The 15777-nt window shown below is 52.2% G+C and overlaps 1 long non-coding RNA gene and 1 pseudogene across 2 annotated transcripts in view; one reads left to right on the top strand and one right to left on the bottom strand.

Annotated features, from left to right (window-relative positions):
- The window catches only part of LOC144243809 (vasoactive intestinal polypeptide receptor 1-like), an 85262-nt pseudogene that overhangs the window by 56064 nt on the left and 13421 nt on the right, over positions 1-15777 (top strand). Inside the window, exons 2-3 of the transcript XR_013338786.1 lie at positions 6738-6846; positions 11531-11636. The product of XR_013338786.1 is annotated as a vasoactive intestinal polypeptide receptor 1-like (transcript). The remainder of the gene's footprint in view (positions 1-6737; positions 6847-11530; positions 11637-15777) is intronic.
- Positions 11023-13567, bottom strand: LOC144243810 (uncharacterized). Its single transcript, XR_013338787.1, has 2 exons — positions 13476-13567; positions 11023-11684 (listed from the first exon to the last, which is right to left on the bottom strand). It is a non-coding gene; the product is annotated as an uncharacterized LOC144243810 (long non-coding RNA).

Below are 15777 nucleotides of genomic sequence, written 5' to 3'. Positions count from 1 at the left end.
GCGGGCCACTGGCGATTCACCTGGTGCTGGGACTGCCTCCGCAGGCATTGCTGCTGCTTCACCAGCCGCAGCCGCTTTGCAGGCAACTTTCGCTCACGCAGCCACCGCTTGACCGGGCGCTGGCGCCACTTCCCCGAGTCGCCGCCACCGCCGCTTCAGTGGGCTGATGTCGCGCGCGCCACTGCACCTTCACCCGGCGCCGCCGGGACTGCCTCCGCAGGCGTTGCTGCTGGTTCACGGGGCCGCCACCGCCATGGATGGTGCCGGGCGCACGACCTACTTAAAATTTTTTTTTAATGTTTATTTGATTTGGGGAGAGACAGAGTGCAAGTAGGGGAGGGGCAGAGAGAAGAGAGGGAGAAACAAAATCTGAAGCAGAATCCAGGCTCTGAGCCAGGCATGGGGCTTGAACTAACAAGCTGTGAGATCATGACCTGAGCGGAAGTTGGACGCTTAACCGACTGATCCACCAGGCGCCCCAATTTTTATTTATTTATTTTTATTTTAGAGAGAGCGAGAGAGAGAGCGAGAGAGAGAGCAAGTGGGGGGTGAAGGGCAGAGGGAGAGAGAGAGCAAGTGGTGGAGAAGGGCAGAGGGAGAGAGAATCTTTAAGCAGGCTCCCCGCTTTGCTTGGAGCCTGATGTGAGGCTCGATGTCAGGACCCTGGGATCACCAACTGAGCCGAAATCAAGAGTTGAACACTCAACTGACTGAGCCACCCAGGCGCCTTTCCCTCCACCTATTTTTATATCATTTTGCTGATAATCTGAAGCCTCCCCTCTAACTATCCAAATTTTGCCAACCATATCTCCTCCTGGGAGAGGCTGAACTCCGAGTGGTGGTGGGGGGTTTGCAGGGGTAAGGACAGAGGGAGACAGGGATGCAGTTTGGGCTTGGGGCAGGAAAGAACTTTCCATTTCGCAGGGTGGTCCCAGACTTCTGCCTGGGGTTAAGTTGGGCCCCATCTAAGGGCCCTTATTGTGAGGTATACTTAGGGGCACGAAGCCTCTCGGGGTTTCTTTGCAAAGGCTCACTGTGGCAATGGCCAGCAGGCAGGAGCAGCAGGGACTCAGGTTTAAATCCTCTGCCTCTTGCAGAAAGAGAACCCAGTTTAGACACGTTGTGTCCAGGGGTGATGTTGGTGTCGGGGCCCCGTGCAGAGGGCTGAGTGTGGCCACGAGGCTGTGAGACTTCCAGAGTCCGTTGGTGACCTCTTCCCCTCTTCTGATGACAAATTGTGCAGAAAGAGCTTGTTTTTCAGCTTAATAAATCATGGGATATGAGCTGGTGATGGGAGAAGGGTAAATGAGACCCCAGTGGCTCTTTATCCTCTGTTCCCCAGCTCCCTGCAATCTGGCCAGGGAAAAGGGCCCTCCTCAACAAGCCTGGGAAACACAAATCATTCACTGTGGCTCCTAGGGCTTGGTAATTTGCAGGCAGGAAGTGCTTTCTCCCATCTTACCTACTCTAGCCTGCTGCATTTGTCACCCCTTTCAGAAACCAGCTGGCCCTCAGAGGGACTCCTGCTTCCTCACCATGCTGATTCTCCCTTCCTTGGCTTCTCCCACCACAGTTCTCTGTCCCCAGATGAGGCTGGGGGTTCTGATTCCCAGACGGTAGCTGTGGGCTCAAGCTTCCCTTGAGGGGTGGGTATGGCACCCACAAAAGCTGAGTCAGCCCTCCATTCCATCTTTCAAAGCCCCTAGCATCTAACAGCCACAGCTCCCAGCCTCTACACCCTACCCCAGATTTCAGGAAGCCCCACATGCTGGAGAAGGCGCTCACAGTGGGGATAGAGAGGAAGGGACCAATGTAAGCAGGCAGACTTAACAAGACTTGGCTAATACCTGCCCCCAACCAGAGACTCAGGGTTCTCCTGCCAGCTTCTAGTCATCACCTCCCACAGCCAGTACCATGGCAGGGGACATAAGAGGTCCCAGATTGAAGGCAAGCTACAGACTTGCTCACTCTGGCCTAGGTCTCCTCTTCTGGCCTCAGGAATTCCTGTGATAGAAAAGGTACTGGGGACTCAGTAGGGCCTGAAACTCTCACCTCAACCCACCCACAGGGTCAGGTGACTTTAAGCCCACGTGGAGCTCAGCCCAGCACAGGAATGGGTGAGAGATTGAGAGAGAGCCCCACTTTCTCCTCTCCACGTGGGGCATCGGGAGACAAGTTGGGAAAGGTAGGCAGTCATAGAAATAAGGAGGGACCTGAATGCCAGTTTTGAAGGGTGGGGTTTGACTGCTAGGCCTTGGGGACCTTGGGTTGCAGGTGGTGGGGCTGAAACCTAGTATACTGATCCAGGCAGATACTGATGAGGTCTGGCCCCTGCCTGTATCCCACAACTTGTCTCCTGATGCCTCAGGACCCCTTGCTACAGTCACCCCAGGCTTTTGCAATCTTGCATGTATTAGGCATTTTCATACCTTCATACTTCTGTTCACACTGCTCCTACTCTCTGGAATGTTGTTACTCCACTGCTAACTGTCAAACTCACACATCTTCAAAAACCCACCTCTACTACCCATTCTCTAGGAAGCCCACACCCCACCTATATCCCACCGTGTAACCCTTCCCTAGAATCAGTAGGTGCCAGAGGCCAGCTCCGGCAGGTCTGGGGTCCCTGAAGAATGGACGGTGTCAGCGAGAGAGAGAGTGAGAGAACCCCGAGATTCTTTCTGATCACCAGGCAGGCATCTCTGTCCTGTCGGTTTTCGTGTCTTTATTTAAAGGTTCAGCAACAAGATGAAGTCAGAGAAAGGAATTTCTTACAATGGGAGGCCTTTTGTGATAACAATAGTAGAATTATTCCAATCAAGGAAATAACAGAATGTTCTTAGTGAAAAATAGGATAACATATAGGTCAAATTGTATATAGATAAGCTAGGAGTATTTTGTCTGGCTCTCAAGAGGATGAATGTTTCTGAATTGGTTTGTTTGTGGAGACTATCATGGGGGCCTTGAATGGGTCAGTCTTTTGCCCCTGGGTTATGTTTTAGCTACTCTTATCTATCTTCATCCCAGCTGCCAGTGTAAGAGAGGGTGTTTGTGGAAAGTAGGCCTTGAAGAAGGGACTGTTATGTTTCACCAATTAGCAAAGATATATGTGGTAACTATGTTTTGCTCTTAACCCCAAAATAGGCCCTTGGTCTCAGGGCCAGGCTCAGTTGTAATTCTTGTGTTCTTAACCCCCTAAGTCTCAGATCTGCAAGGCCCATAGGAAGAGCCTTTTGACAATCTTCCCCATAGAGCTTCATCCAAAATCTCTTTTGTAAAGGCAGGAATATGCTTTTCCTTATGAGGTATCTGTATTCAGAATATGGGTCTGATATGGAATATTGTGAGGCCTGGTCAATATCAGCAGGCTTATATCCAACATGAGCCAATAGTAGCAGAAGAAGATACCAGTTTTCATTTCTCATGGCAGGAGCTGCAAACATTGCCACTTCCTTGCTGTGATTGCCATCCAGAGAGGCCGGTGCGTCTCCCAGCAAGTAGGCTTGGCTATATCTGGCTGGGAATTTTCCAACTTTGTGTGTCTGGAGTCCAGAGGGATAATGAGGATGTTTAGCATAGGGAAATAAGTGGAAGAGTGCCTGAATTCCTCAATGATAAGGACTACAGGGAGCTGCCCTGGCCCTGTCCTCCAAAGGGCAGTGATAGACCAGATGGCCGAAAGCTAAGCCATGAAGAGGGATTGATGCAGTCCAGACTCAAATGTCTAGGACTGTGCATTTGCTAGGTGACCCGAGATCCCTCTTTGGGTCTCTCTTTCCTCTACCCTTCTGCAGATGGAGTCTAGCACTCCACTAAGCTGTGGTAAAGACCGAGCTCATCTTCCAGACTACCCTCACTTTATTCAGAGATACCCCAGGCTCCTAGGTTATCCTAGTGCCTCCTGCCCCTCCCCCTGCAAACTGCCTCTCAGGAAAGGCTTTGTGGCTGTGCTGCTGGGAGTGTGGGCAGAGCTGGCTGGAGAAGTTGACCCAAAGCTTCCACCGTCAGAAGCTACTAGGAACCCTATGATGCCTTTGCTATTTTGAAAAAGGGTTCTCTCTTGGTAAACAGCATGGCCACAGCTCTGGCTTAAGAAGACCCATCAAATGAAGGCATCCATTGTCCTGTCCTCAGAGCACTAGCCTGGACTCTTTTAGCTACAGGGATAGAAAACTCAACTGATTCAAGAAATAAAGAAAGACACTGACTCATGTTGTTAGGAAGCAGGGCTACTTTTAGGCATGGCTGCATCCAGGGACTTAGACAATGTCAAGAGGATCCAATTTTTCTCCATCTCCTTATTCAGCCTTTACCTGTGTGGCTTTCGTCATTGTGTTGCACAACAACACAAGAAGCAACAAGATAATGACAGTAGTTCCAGCCCCTGCACTCTTTGAGATTTCCAGTCTAGTGGGAAAGACAAATCCACTTGTCTAATCACTCAATCCAAAGTCCCAGGGATGAGCCTGCTGGCTCTCAGCAGCCTGACTTGGGCGGTGTGCCAGGCACTAAGGTCAGGAATGTTCTGATAGGCTCAAGTCTGATCACATGTTGATTTCTTAGAAAAGGGTTCATCAGAATCCCAAGAACTAGGAGTGGTGAAGGAGGTGGTTTCCCCGATAGAGATGAGGACATGGCACCAGTGGAGGGTAAAGGATGGTGGAAAGCCAGCAACAAGAACGTCTACCACCATCCAACCTGCATTCATGTGGTGGGGGGAGGGAATGGGAGAATGGGTAGAAGGCAGAACAAGCCCTGTTTCTGGAGGGCAGTGGGTCTGGGAAGGCACTTCGGGGAGAAGCATCCTCCAGGCAAGCAAGACAGACCAGTAGTGGGACACAAGCCAATCCCCAGGTTCTTCTTCCAGAGGCCACCTTTGGCCACCCCTCTTCCCATGTCTGAACAGCATAAGCCCACCACAGATCACTTAAGACAGAGCATCTTGAGCATTTCAGTCTCAGTAATGCTTTTGGGCAAGAAGGGAGGCATGGGACCCCAAAGAGGGACTATAGCACATTTCCTTCAGCTCTCATGTATTTTCTTTTAAACAGTTATACAGAAATCCATATATCCATATGGATCTGTGTTACTCTTCATATGCCAAGTTTTCAATGACTTAACCAGCTAATGTTGTTACCCCAGTTAGCTGATAAAGTTAGCGGTCTAAGATGGAACCCAGTGGAGCTTCCGGGCCATGGCACATGGGTGAGCGAGTCTAGATGCCAGGGAATCTGAAAGACATCCTGGACAAGGACATCTTCCCTCGCACCTGGGCTAGGCCAGCTGTGGTGCTTAGCTGCATGTGGGAAAGTTGGATGGTGAGGACCTCTGTGACAGAGAGTCTCCACCAAGGCCTCCACAAAGGATGAGAGAGTGTTAAGTGGAAGGGAGTCAGCTGCGCAGACTCTTGGGCACTGAGTTGTCCAGCTTCAGCTTAGACCCCCTTCCTCTATAGCAATGGGGAGCTCTCTGGCACCTGGAATGCTTATCCCTCTGGAGGATCACTTTACTTCAAACAGTGGTCAAAGTCACACCCTTGGTACCAGGCCAGATGGGGATAGGCTTAAGGAAAGAGATGCTTTGGTCCCATAGTCCCACTGCAACAAGACTTTGAGTCAGCAACGGAGGTGATGGAGGCCCATTTGGCCTACAAGGCACTGAGGGAGGTAAGGACCTTGTCCCGGGGCAGGAGGAACAAGTTGGAAGAGACACTGAGAATCCTTGATTCTGGAGCTACATTGCTGAACGTTCCCCAACAGCTCTGTTGGGGACTAAGGCATTCTTCCTCCCTGAGCAAAGATAAGGAAACTGATGGAAGGTTGCCCAGAGGTGGCAGTCAAAGAGACCAACAGAAGCTTCTACCAGCTCAGTAGTTCTTCTATGGAGGCCTTCACCTGCCCTTGCCCACCCAGTGACTCCAAGACCTGGTTTTTTTTTTTTCTGTCTGTTCCTGGACAGCCATCACCTCCTGCTCACATGTTGGCTCCAATGTCAATGCCCACTCACCCCCTATGCCAACACACGGGTCTGGCTCCATCCCTGATCCCTGGCCAGGGTACAAGAACAGGGAGGGGAGAGACTTGGGCTTTCCCATCCCTCTTCTCCCTACCTCCCAGAGGCAGGGGCAGGGACAGGGACAGAGGAGGTTTGGTGGGATGGCAAGACACCCAAGAGGAGCCCCTCTTATTTCCTGAAACCTCCACTCCTTCATTAGATCTGATATAGCTTAAATTGTTTAGAAGCTAAGAAGAAGGCAGGTGATGTGTGAGTAAAGAGGGCTAGTGTCCCTTTCCAGCCTGGTGACCCAGGAGACCAAGCACAGGCTCCTGGAATGAGGACACGGGCTTGAAGATGCAGCCAGACTCCTGGGTTCCTCCCAGGTCTGGCACCAGGGACCAAGTCTTCATAACCAGGTAGCACTAGCTGAGCTCTACAGAGAGGTACCAGAGCAGTGCCACCCACAGAAAGGACAAAGCTGTGACTGCTGCAGCACTATTAGAACCACCAGGAAGCTACAACAGGGCCCTCAAGGCAGACCCAGCCTTGGGGACTACGGTCAAGAGCTCTGGGTCCAATCCAGGTCGGGGTTGGGTTTTAGTCTGGGGTTGGGATTGGGGTTCCGTCTAGAACTTGGGTCAGTCAAGTGACAGGCCCTGTTGAGTCTCATGCTCCTGGAGTCTGTGGATGAGAGGTAGGCCATGGATGAAGCTGATGGGTCCTCTCCCTCTGTTCCCCAGGGCACCTGGGCAACCATCCTGCAGCTGGAAGAATGTTACTACCTGCGGCTGATCGAGGTGCAGCACAAGCAGTGCCTGGAGGAGGCCCAGCAGGAGTATGACATGGCAGGTGAGGCCCTGCAGGAGGAGAGCCCACACACCCCCAGGGAGCCCTGCTCTCCTCACCTGATGAGCCCAGATCCAGGGCACATTCCTTCCACATGTATCAGGTGGGAATGGCACCACGGAGCTGCTGGGGGTGAGGAGAGGATGCTGCTGGAAGCTGGGGAACAGGGAAGCAGGAAGTCCTAATGGGCCTCTCTGATCCCATCATCTGCCCCAGGCCTGGAAGTGTCCTGCTGTGAGCCAAGGAGAACACACTAAATTGGGGGTTCTGTGGCCCGGATTTTTCCTCCCAACACCCAGCTCTGCACCCAGAGATGCTACCACACACACAGGCCCCGAGGCACACATGCCTCCCTCCCTCATCCCAACCCACCATCAGCAGGCCAGGTGAACCACCTGCTCATTGTGCAGCCGGTGAGACAAGTCACAGTCAGATTCATAGGATGAGCACGTGCAGGTCCAGCTCAGGGATGTGGGTGAGCTCTGGCCTGGTAGCATGAGGGCCTGACGGGTGGCGCCAGAGGCACCCTTGGGCAGAGGCTGCCCAAGTTCCTGGAGCCAGCAAGGCCAGCACTTCCGATGACCTCCTCCCTACCCTGGGTGCCCCACCCAATAGCTGAGATAGGAACGGGAGGGATTCCGGAGGCCTTCCTTTGAAAGGTGCCCTTGGGACAGATTCTGAAGGGTGGGCAGGCCTTGGAGAAACAGAGAGGCTGGGACGGTGGGAGGTGCCTAGGCAGACTGCCCCTCAGAATTGGGGGACGGTATGGAGTTCAAGGCTCACTGAGGGCAGAGTAGGGCTGGAGCAGTTGGGTGGATGTGCCTGCTCTGGGCCTCCCTACCAGGTCACCTCCCCGAGGCCACACTTTCAGTTGTGTAACAGCCTTACTCGGAGCAGGAACATCTTTACATGTCCCAAGCTCCTCCGTCTCCTGTCACCTCTCAGAGACTGACAGTTATGCAACCCTTCCTGGATCCCTCTTTCTTGGCCCTGGTGTCCAGAATCTGTTTTCTGCACCAGAAGTGAGTATGTGTAGCCTCACGGATGGCCTTTACCTCCCCAGCTCTTGAGGAAGGACAGGCTCCTGTCACCTGAGGCCTTAAGCCTGAGACCTGGGTGAGGGGTGGCCAGACTATGCACTGCCTCTGCGCCCTGCCCTACCCTCCAGGTCCGAGAGGCAGGAGACATGGTGGACCATCCTCTGCAACCCCCAACAGTAGGATCCGGGGTTGCACGTACCCCAGAGAGGCCCAGACCCCAAACCTAGGCCCCCCATGGCACTGGCTCCTAGGCCCCGTGGGAGAGCCACCCTCATGATCCCAGCGAGGTAATTGCTGGCACAGGGTGCCTGTTGGATGCCAAAATCCTGTTACTGGGAAGGCAGCCTGAGATCCAGACAAGGGCAAGTGAGTCTGCCCATGACCTTGTGTGGGTGGGGCTCTGGGCCTGTTCATGCACATCTAGGTGTGTGCTCCTGGCTCATGTCCGTCTGAAGCTGCCTGGGCCTCTGGGGTCTGCAAGCTCGATGTCTGAATCTGAGTATCTTTGTATATCAGGAGCATGTGTATGCATAAGCCTGGACATGCCTGGATATGTCTGCCTGGTGCGCTGCGTCTCTGTGTGTCGTCTGTGTGTGATCGTGGATGTACGAGTGTGAATATCTGTGCTGTGCCCACTCACGTCTGTGTGTGTGTGTTTGTGAGCTGTGTGTCTCTCTGTACCTCTGTTTGCTTGTGTCTGGTCTTCCCATGTCCTAGGAAGCATTCGTGTCTGTATATTTGCATGTATGATTGTGGTTCTTGGTGCCTGGGGGTGCTGGTCTGTGTGTGTCACTTGATGCATACCTATCTATAAAACAGCACAACGGAATCCCCCACCCTGACTCACTAACCTCACCCTGGTCTCCAGGCTGTCTTGCTTGTTGAGGGAGTACACACGGCCAAGAAGAGCCCTGTTTCTCTGTGGGCCTGGGGACATGTGTTGTGGGGCCTGTGGGGCCTCCCTCTCAGGCACAGAGAAGACTCCTGAGGCTCAACCCAAGGCAACAGGCTCTCCAGACAGCCAGCATTTTTTTTCTGATTTAAAAAAATTTTTTTAAGTTTACTTATTTATTTTGAGAGAGTGAGCGAGCTTGAGTGTGGGAGGGGCAGACAAAGAGAGAGAGAGAGAGAGTCCCAACCAGGTTCCACACTTGTCAGCACAGAACCCAACTTGGGGCCCAGACTCTTGAACTTTGAGATCATCACCTGAGCCGATGTTGAGTCTGATGCTTAACCAACCGAGCCCCCAGGTGCGTTAGCATTTTCTTGGCTGTTACTCCCTTCTCAGCTTCCTGACCCTGCTGCCTCCTCCAGGAAGCTTCCCTGACCACATGCCTCTAGTGGCCTCTCTTCACAGGGTCCCCTGCCATGTCCACTGGCCTGCACCCCAGGACAGTTCACAGCCCAGTCCTGGTGGTGTTGAGAGTCCTTGGGGCCGAGTGTATCTCCCCACCCAAGGGCAGTGCCTGGTCTCCCTTGCTCTGTGTCACTTCCGGTGAAGCTGACCTCAGGGCCAGAGACCCAGCTCCAAACCTGCAGTCCAACTATGTGGTGGCTGGAGATGCAGAGAGCTCTAAGTCTGGCCAGGATTTAGACACAATAGCTGGCCTACAAAACAAAGTGTGCCAGGCACAGTCAGAAACAGCTAAACAGGGTCCAGCAGGGCAAAATTCCCCAGGGAACAGACATCTAGCCCTTTAGAAGAGGAGGAGAGCAAGAAGTTTGCTGGCGAGGGAGCATATGAACCTGTGAACAGGCTGCACCATTCACCAGCGATGTGACCTTGGGCTAGTTACCTACTTGCTCCCTGCCTCAGTTACTCATCTGTAAAATGGAAAGGTTAAATCAGTTATGTATTTATGTATTTAAAGGTTAAATCAGTTATGTAAAATGGAAAGGTTAAATCAGAGGGTAGAAGAGTGCCTCCTACTTACAAAGGCTACCTAAGTATTTGTTGATATGATCAATAGGTTCAATCCTGAACCATTAGCAGGATTTGCCTGGCATGATGAGCTCCTCCGTGGCCTCCTGAGAGCCTGGCACAGGAGCGGGGGAGGGGCTGGGAACTGGAGTAAGGCCACAGAACCCTCATGATGGAGTGGACAGAAGGGCTTGGGACCCCCAAGGAGGGGAAGCTGTGTTCTCTGGCCAGGCCCCATGGATGCAGGTGTTCTTAGCCTTCAGCCGCAGGTGCGGTTGTTGCAGTCCCCCCCTCCCCGGCTCCCTCCTCCATACCAGGTCACCCCAGCACTCAGAGTCCCAAGGCTCTTCCCCACATGGTGACATCCTTTCACCTCCTCTTCCCAGGCTCCCTTCTTGAGAACCTAGGAACCTTAGGACCTGGGCTGGGCTAGGCTTGGCTGAGCAGGCATTGACTTTGACTCAGGGGTTGGGTTTCCTGAAAAATCTAGGGGACTTGCAGGATTGCAAAGAAGCAATTAAACCTCCCCCAGGGAAGGGGATCCGGGTGACTCCTAGCCCCTCAGGGGTGCCCAGACCCTGAAGAGGCAAAACCATGCATCTGCCAATTAAAGCAGCCCCCTAGGGACCCCACTGTGCACCCTTCACTAGGCAGCCCTCAGGGCTAAGAGGTTCATGGTGGAAAACACAGCCTACAGTGCAGGGATTTCCCTAAACTCCCGTCCTGAACACCACCACCCCACAGCACAAGTCACCATTTGATCGAGTTGGAGGCACCTATGTTGTTTTTTTGAGTTCTACGAAGGCTCCCCGAGAACTAGCTGAACCCCAATATACCCTCCATCCCATCATCCCCAACATCTCCTTTTAGAGCAAATATTTTCTAAGGTCTTCTTTACTATAAAATGAAATTCAGGACATGGGCCTTCATTTTTCTTGTAAATGAAGTTCTGGTTGTAAAAGGAACATAAAAAGCAAAGTGATTTATAGTAAAATACTATGTACATATTCAGGCACAATCACACTAAAAGATAAGAAGACACAGTTTGAAGGTTGTACCTGTAAATCTAAACTCTGGGAATGCGGTAGCAATAGATGTAGATTGATGCACACGGCAATTGTTTCACTGACGCAGGTTCACGGCCAACATTGCTGTAGGTAATGTGACTTTCCAAACCTTGAACAACTCTTAATAATGTTCAGCATATGACAAAGCACATACCCAGAGCACATCTCCCTTTACTTGGTTGCGTTTCAGGAAAACCCCATGTATGTTAAGGCTCTGCAGTAACTGCCTTGTGTTTAGATGTGAGATGGAGGCAGAGTCTAGGCTCCGGTCATTACAAAAGAGTTTCACCTGCACAAAGGCCCAGTGGCTCATCTGAAAGTCTTGCAGAAGACTCCACTTGCAGAATCTCTCTCATCATGTTCCAGGTGAGGCCTCCAATCTCTGCAGCAAACAACTCCACCAGTGTCCAAAATACCCCCAGGGGGCACTCTAGCCCTCACGGAGGGCCATTAGAGCTGGAGTCATGCCTCCTCCCCATTCCCTGTCAGGACAGGCCCTTTATAGCCTGGGCAGGGCAGTGCCACTCCTCTCAGACTGGAGGCTCCCCAGGTGGGAGCCTGGAGGAAGAAGAAGAGTGGGTGCCTAAGGGTTCAGACCCCAAGGCTGGAGGCACCTGATGACCATGCTGACCTCTGCGTCCTCTGCCTTCACCCCTCAGGCTGCAGCAAGATGTGGGACAACCTCACCTGCTGGCCGGCCACCCCTCCGGGCCAAGTAGTCATCTTTGACTGTCCCCTCATCTAGAAGTTCTTCTCCCCGGTTCAAGCTGAGAGCCCTGGATGGAAGTGGTGCCAGCTGGAGTGGGCACTCACCTGTCAAGGAAGTGAGAAGGCAAAAGGAAAAGGGTCAAGGGGATGAACAACTGGGGGGTGGGACCTCGTGGAAGGTGATGTGCCAGGTCTTTGGAGGATTCGTGGGATTTGACTAGCTCTTCACAAAAAAGACACGCATGTAGGAAGGGCTCGCTAAATATTTGCTCAGCAATTGACAACAAGTTGACTGACAGATGCATGACAAAATTATAGCTCCCATGTTCCCCGTTGTCTTGGACTGGTCATGATTCAGTCTTTCACTGCTTGGAGCTGATGACCTTTTGGGCTGCGTACATGCCTTGTCGTGTTTGTTTATTTTTGTTTCTGTTATTTTGAGAGACAGAGAGCGAACGTGAGCAGGAGAGGGGCAGAGAAAGGGAGAGAGAACCTCAAGCAGGCTCTGTGCTGTCAGCGCAGAGCCTGATGCAGGGCTCTATCCCACAACTGTGAGATCATGACCTGCACTGAAATCAAGAGTCTGACACTTAACTGAATAAGCCACCCAGGTGCCCCACATCTTATCATATTCTTAAATGAGTGTTCCCATAGAAGGCAGTAAAGAAGAGGGGCCTCTTTAGGAACTGGGCTTTCTTGTTACCGATTAACTAAAGAAACTTCCTGCATATATTCAGCCGTTCTTCCATTCAGTGAATGTTTATTAAACATCTACTAATATGACAAGCACGGGCTAGACAAATACAGCATTAAAACAGCCATGCTGTCTTGCCCACAGGGACCTAACGCTCTAGGTGAAGAGACATTTAGCAAGAAAACAAACACATGTCACAAATGGTAAGAAGTGCCAGGAGGGAGAAAGGGGTAAGGTGCAACATCAAGGCAGGACTCACGGATGGGCGGGCTCTCGAGAGGTTGCTGCTTCAGCTGCTGTCTGAGGACCTGGAGGCGGGAAAGACCCTGGGTTGGGGGACTATTGAGAGGGAGAATCAGCAGCCTATGGGATGGGCACTCAGTAAATGCAGTGGAAGCCAGGGCGGCTGGAGCAGAGAGAGCTCAGGGGAGGAGGACAGGAGAGAGAAAGGTGGTGGAGGCCAGACCATGCTGGCCCTGACTGAAGACTTGGGATTTTTTCTGAAGTTCACTGAGAAGCCACCGGAGGCATTAAGCCAGTAACTGACATGGTCCAATTTAGGTTGAGTTTTTTAACCAGTAATTCATATTTTTCATGAAAAGAAGGGATTCTGATAGTGCAATGGGAAGACCCGTGAAAGGCGGTAATGGTTTGGACCTAGAGCATGGCAGAGGAAAGAAGATGGAAACTTACCCAGGAAGGGTGTGCAGCACTCATGCAGGTAGAGAGGGACCCAGCATGCCCCTCTTGGGTTTAAGTTTGATGAGCTGGGAGACTCATCAAAGACTAAGGGAGAAAAAAAAAGACTAAAGGACCTGAGGGAGGGTGGGTCCAGAGCGGGGAGGGCCCGTGGGAAGAGTGGGTCCCAAGTGGGGAGGAACAGAAGGAGGAGTGGGTCTGGAGAGGAAAGGATTAATGAGGAGTAGGACTTAGAGAAGAATTCAGAGAGGGAGCCTGGGTGGCTCAGTTGGTTAAGCCTCCAACTCTTGATTTCAGCTCAGGTCATGATCTCACAGTTTGAGATCATGCCCCATGTTGGGTTCTGCCCTGATAGTTTGAGCCTGGCTGGGATTCTCTCTCTTCCTCTCTCTCAGCCCCTTCCCTGATCATGCTCTGGCCCTCTCTCAAAATAAATAAACATTAAAAAAAATTTTTTTAAAGAATTCAGAGACTGAGCAGAAAGACACTTGGTCATCTCTTACTTCGGGTGGCCTTTCCGTCTCTGGACCTGCTTCTTTGTTTATAAAATGGGGACAGGAGGTGGGCCAAAGGGAGTCTTTGGGGGCAGGCTGACTTTGCTCCCCAGCGCTCAGTGTTGTGACCTCAGCATCACCCTCCCTGAGGAGTCGGAGCAGTCACAAAGGGGCCGTATTCCAAGCCAGCCGCCATCCAGCCCAGCTCTCCAGGGGAACCCAGTACCTGGGTAGGTAGGCGGGGAGCCCCGCCGGGAGCTCTCGTGTGTCCAGTCGGCAGAGCCTGCAACCAGCTTTCTCTCAGACTCCCTGGAAGGACCTGTGACTTGTGCTCCTCTTGACACTCTGCTGACTGCGTCCCTCCTGATGGCTTTTCCTTCTGTCCCTGCTGGAATTGTCAAGGCAGCAACTTCACATAAGAACCTGCACTGCAGCCTCCACCATCTGCTAACCCTGAGGCTGCCAGCCTCCATGGGGCCCACGTGGTGCCCTTCCATGTGCAGAGTCAGCCTGTCACCAGAACCCACCTAGTGACAAGTTGAAGATGAAGTAGACTATAGCTCCCACCATATATCAGCCAAATGCCCTTGTGCAGTAAACAACCTGCACAGCTATACTTGGTCCCTTAGCCTCTGAAAATGACGGAGAGAAACAGGAGACTAGGTTGGAGCTGAAAATGTAAGGGAAAGAGATGTATTTTCCTGGGAAGAAGGTGTAAGCTGGTGACCTTAAACTCCAAAGAGGGAGGTTTGCGAGAAAGGCAAGTGTGGAGTAGAAATAAAGCCATCCCTAACTCTAGCCCCTTTGGGTGAGAAGACTGGGGAAGTGTCCTCCCTGGAGGGCCGGAAGGGACCTAGTTCTACAGGGAAGGCTGAAGACACCTGAAGAGGATAAAGACTGTAGAGTTAGAAAAAAGGCATCCACCTGGGCTGCATAAAATTCCTGGAGGAGGAGCACTGGCCAGGCAAGGGACTGCTCATCAAGGGACCAAAATGTCTGTGGGCACCTGGTCCTTTAATTCGTGGTCTGCATGTCTTTTCATCTGTGGTGTTTTCACCTTTAAATATTTGAAAAGACTAGAGTGAAAACTAGAACCACTAATTTGGTTGAGGAAACAACACACGCTATGTTAACTCTGGCTGTGGGGTCTGTAGGATATCTCTTCTCCCCACCTTGCCACCTGCATGGCGAAGCCACGGGTAAGAAAGTTTGGATGCCATCCTAAGACATTTGCCCTGGCTGATTGGGACAGGATACAATTGACAGGATTTCAGCAACGCAGTTTCCTGTCACATCGAGGATTTAGAACAATCTCTCCAGCTCTCTTGGGCTGGAAGTGGATGAACGGAAACAGGAAAGTGGGGAGAGCCACCAGGAGGCTCCTACCTACTTCCGGAGAGGTGAGTTGGTGGTGGTGGTGAGGAAAGGAGGCTGGGACAGGACTGGTGGCTGAGGGAGAGTTGGGGGGTGGCAGAGAGAGAAGGAAAGGAATGCTCAATTTCCTCAGTGGACAACCTTTAGTCACTGAGCTGTGCTTTTCACATGGAGGGCCCCAGAAGGAGTGGAGGGGTGGCTGTGACTCCTTTTCATGACATGGTGAGCAGGAAGAGACTCTTACATAGCACCCTCTACACACGCAAGTTCAGGCTGCATCTTGGGGCCCCATAGTGGCCACCTTTGAGATCTCCTCAGGAACAGTTCCCATTGAGACATGGGCCACAGCCCCAGGGCTCTTCAATGAGGTCACCCAGCCCTGATCCCCCCTGCCTTCCCTGGATCCCCAGGGCAGCCAGAGTCCCAGGGAACAGGGCGCACCTTCAGCCAGTCTGGTAGCTCAGAAAGGTGCAGAGTCAGGCTAACCCAAGTCTGTATCCCGACCCTGATGCTTCCTTGCTGTGTGACCATGGGCAGGTCACCCAACCTCTCTCAGCCGTGGCATTGCCCTCTTCTAGTGGAACTAATAATAACTTCTAATCGCTAGCCTTCACACAGTAACATTTGTTGCCCCTCCCCCCACAGAAGGCACAAGAAGCTTCTGTGTAGATGCAGATGGGCCACTTAATTCATAATGTTCCCAGGTGCCTGCTATGTCACAGGCCTGGCCCATGGAACTCTGGTCCTTCTGGTGAGAGTGGAGCTCAAAACCTGAGGCATTAGTGTCCCAACTTCAAGGCTGGCTGATTTGGCCTTGTTCTCTCTTTTCTACTTGCCCCAGGCTGGTGGGGGATGTTCACGCAAGAATCAGGTCCTGGGCGGGACCCACAGTGGGCTCCTTAGATCTGGGGCTGAGCCGGGCCAGTGGTTTACTGAC

Source organism: Crocuta crocuta, unplaced genomic scaffold, assembly GCF_008692635.1.
Source record: "Crocuta crocuta isolate KB4526 unplaced genomic scaffold, BGI_CrCroc_1.0 scaffold470, whole genome shotgun sequence".
NCBI lineage: Eukaryota > Metazoa > Chordata > Mammalia > Carnivora > Hyaenidae > Crocuta > Crocuta crocuta.
The sequence above is the reverse complement of the archived record's forward strand: the minus strand, read 5'-3'. Positions and strand labels throughout refer to the sequence as shown.